At 40.8% G+C, this 3,742-nt stretch overlaps 1 pseudogene; it reads left to right on the plus strand.

Annotated features, from left to right (window-relative positions):
- The first annotated feature begins 353 nt into the window (after positions 1-353).
- Positions 354-2,240, plus strand: LOC138383178 (high mobility group protein B1 pseudogene; annotated as a pseudogene).
- The last annotated feature ends 1,502 nt before the right edge of the window (positions 2,241-3,742 follow it).

Below are 3,742 nucleotides of genomic sequence, written 5' to 3' on the forward strand. Positions count from 1 at the left end.
AACTGTATTGGGAGGACAGGGGCATGGGAAGGATGCAAGTCGGTGTGGGAACGTGGGAGAGGATGAAAAAGCTCTAGATCTTTGTGTTCCATAATGGAGTTGCATTCATAATGTTTAAAACTGACAAACCATAAAACAGCAGTATAAATGTGTTCTTTAGATAGATAGAGGTAAATACCAAAATTGTTAGATACCACTGCACTCTCGCCTGGGTGCCGGAGTGAGACCCATCTCTAAAAATAAATAAATAAATAAAATGAAACAAAACAAAGTTATTAGATAAGAGAAGTGGTAGGGGATAGCTATTTTTCCCAATAAGCCTTCGGAACTATTTGGCTCTTTCAAATATAGGCATGCATGATTTTGACAAAAGTGAAAGTAAAGAGATTTATACTGGAGCTGTGGAGGATAAAAAAATGAACACGATCCAGTCCCTAAAACTACTTCTTGTCAAGTCAGAGAAGAGAGAGACTCAGCTATTGTGGGTGAGGGTGGATGTGACATCTGCTCTATGAGGTTGAAACAGAAAGCTGTGGGAACCTTGAGGAGAGAGGTGCCACAGGCTTTAGAGATAAAAATATTTCTCTTGCCTCGGAGAAAAACACGGTCTGATTTGATGGAGTGTGAAGTGAAAGCAGGATGTACTGAGAAATAAGGCTGGGGAGGGAGGTTGAGGACGGACCTTTGAATGACCTTGAATACCACATTAAAGCCTTTGGAAAGCAATGGGATATTGTTAGGTTTTTGGAACATAGAATTGATATCATCTGAGCTGTAATTTAGGAAGATTATCTGGCAGCAATAGATGACTTGGATAGGATAGAGAAAAAAAGAAAGCAAGAAAATAAGAAAGAATCTAACTCAATAACCCACATCAAGGCCTGGGGTGGTGGCTCAGGCCTGTAATCCAAGCACTGGGAAGCCAAGGTGGAGGATCACTTGAGGTCAGGAGTTTGAGACCAACCTGGGCAACATAGCAAGACCCCATTTTTACAAAAAATAAAAACAACTAGCTGGGTGTGGTGGCATGTTCCTGTAGTCCTAGCTATTCAGAAGGCTGAGGCAGGAGGATCATTTGAGCCCAGGAATTCAAGGTTACAGTGAGCTATGGCTGGGCCACTGTACTCCAGCCTGGTGACAGAGCAAGACCCTCCCTCACCAAAAAAAACCCAAAAAAGTTCACCCACAGCAGAGGTATGAGTATCTGAACTTGAATAGGGTTGGTGGAAACTGAAAGGAAGGGATGGATAGAAGATATTTCATAGACAACAGTTAAACCTGCTTTTAATAATTTATTTTTGTTTCTGCTTTTCTTCTGTTGGAAATTCTTGATGGGGACGGTGGCTTTAATTGGCTGATATAAGGAGGCTAGGAGCCAAGTAAACCACATTGATTTGTAGCTATTAAATAAAGCCAACTAGTTAATAAGCCTTAGAACATTCTGATCTTGGTACAAATGCTCGATGTGCTCATATTTGCTAACATTATATTTCATTTCAGTCGGTTGCTATATTGTTGACGAGGGACTTCAAAAAGAACTGTGTGGCAGTACATTGAGCTCCACAGGGACGGCGCCAGGGCAAATGAGAGTCAGACGGGCACTGGGTGACTCTGTGCCTCACTGAGGAAAAACAACTAAACATTGGCAAAGGAGATACTAAGAAGCCAGGAAGCAAAATGTCATCATACGCATTCTTTGTGCAAACTTGCCGGGAGGAGCACAAGAAGAAGCACCCAGATGCTTCAGTCAGCTTCTCAGAGTTTCCTAGGAACTGCTCAGGGAGGTGGGAGACCATGTCTGCTAACGAGAAAGGAAAGTTTGAAGACATGGCAAAGGCCAACAAGGCCCGCTATGAAAGAGAAATGAAAACCTATGTCCCCCCTAAAGGGGAAACCAAAAAGAAGTTCAAGGATCCCAATGCACCCAAGAGGCCTCCTTTGGCCTTTTTATGTTCTGTTCTGAGTATCGCCCTAAAGTCAAAGGAGAACATCCCGGCCTATCCATTGGTGATGTTGCAAGGAAACCGGGAGAGATGTGGAACGACACTGCTGCAGGGGACAAGTGCCACATGAAAAGAAGGCTGCGAAGCTGAAGGCAAAATACGAAAATGATACTGCTGCACATGGAGCTAACGGAAACCTGATGCAGCAAAAAAAGGGATTCATCAAAGCTGAAAAAAAGCAAGAAAAAGAAGGACTAGGCGGAGGATGAGGAAGATGAAGAAGATGATGATGAATAAATTGGCTCTACCACAGTTTTTTTTTCCTTGTCTATAAAGTATTTAACCCCCCTGTACACAGCTCACTCCTTTTAAAGAAAAAAACTGAATGTAAGGCTGTGTAAGATTTGTTTTTAGGCTGGGTGCAGTGGCTCATGTCTGTAATCCTAGCACTCTGGGAGGCCGAGGCAGGAGGATCACTTGAGGTCAGGAGTTCGAGACCAGCCTGAGCAAGAGCAAAGACCCCGTCTCTACTAAAAAAAAAAAAAAAAAAAAATAGAAAGAAATTAATCAGACAACTAAAAATATATAGAAAAAATTAGCCAGGCATGGTGGCGCCTGCCTGTAGTCCCAGCTACTCGGGAGGCTGAGGCAGAAGAATTGCTTGAACCTAAGAGTTTGAGGTTGCTGTGAGCTAGGCTGATGCCATGGCACACTAGCCCAGGCAACAGAGCGAGACTCTGTCTCAAAAAAAAAAAAAAAAAAAAAAAAAAAAAGATTTGTTTTTAAGCTGCACAGTGTCTTTTTTTTTTTTTTTTTGGATAGTTGCTAACACACTACCAAATATGTTTTTAGATAGCCCTGTCCTGGTGGTATTTTCAATAGCCACGAGTCTTGCCTGGTTGGTACAGTTGACATGGAAATTTAAAGCAGGTTCTTGTTGGTGCACGGCACAAATTAGTTATATGTGGGATGGTAGTTTTTTCACTTTCAGTTGTCTCTGATGCAGCTTATATTAAATAATTGTTGTTTTTTTGCAATTACACTGTGTAATTGCAAAAAGAAGTTGCAGCTGTTTTGTTGACATTCTGAATCTCTAAGTAAATAGTAATACACTTTGTTATTTAAAAAAAACTATGTTTTACTCTTCATCATCTCATAAATCTTGTGAGCCAAATTATTTTAAAGTAAATTAAGAAATCATAAATTGACAAAATCGATTATTTTTAACCACCACAGTAGCTAAATAGCTAGACACACTACTCACAATATACTTCCCATATTCCCAATCTACCTATCATTCACAGCATTGTCAGATTAATGTTCCTGTTTAATATTTAATCACCACTCAAATTTATATAGTGATTCCCTATTGCTTGCTCTTGCAAAACCACAAATTTTCTGCTTGACATTCAAGGCCTCCAAGACCAGGTCCCATTCACCTGTGCAACTTTACCTTCAGTGACCTCTAACACCACACCTTCATTCCAGCCTGGCTGATCTCTTTAATTATCTCCTACATTCAACTTGCACATTTGCACCTCAGTGTTTTGCTTTCAGGTTTTCCCTACCAGGAATTCCCTCCCTAACCTTTACCTAATTCAAATTCTTCCTTGCCCTTTAAGACTGACTCAGAGTCTACCTTCTCCATTATCTCCTCTCCAGGGTACTTCAAAGAAAGTTGATCTCTGCATCTGCCAAAGTTATATAGCATTTAGAGTCTGGACCAGATAATCTGGCAGTTAATTAGCTGCTTTATTTTTATATGTGTTGGCTGTGTCTCCTTTCCAAACAGACTGTTT

This window comes from Eulemur rufifrons, chromosome 5 (genome assembly GCF_041146395.1).
Source record: "Eulemur rufifrons isolate Redbay chromosome 5, OSU_ERuf_1, whole genome shotgun sequence".
Classification (NCBI taxonomy): Eukaryota; Metazoa; Chordata; class Mammalia; order Primates; family Lemuridae; genus Eulemur; species Eulemur rufifrons.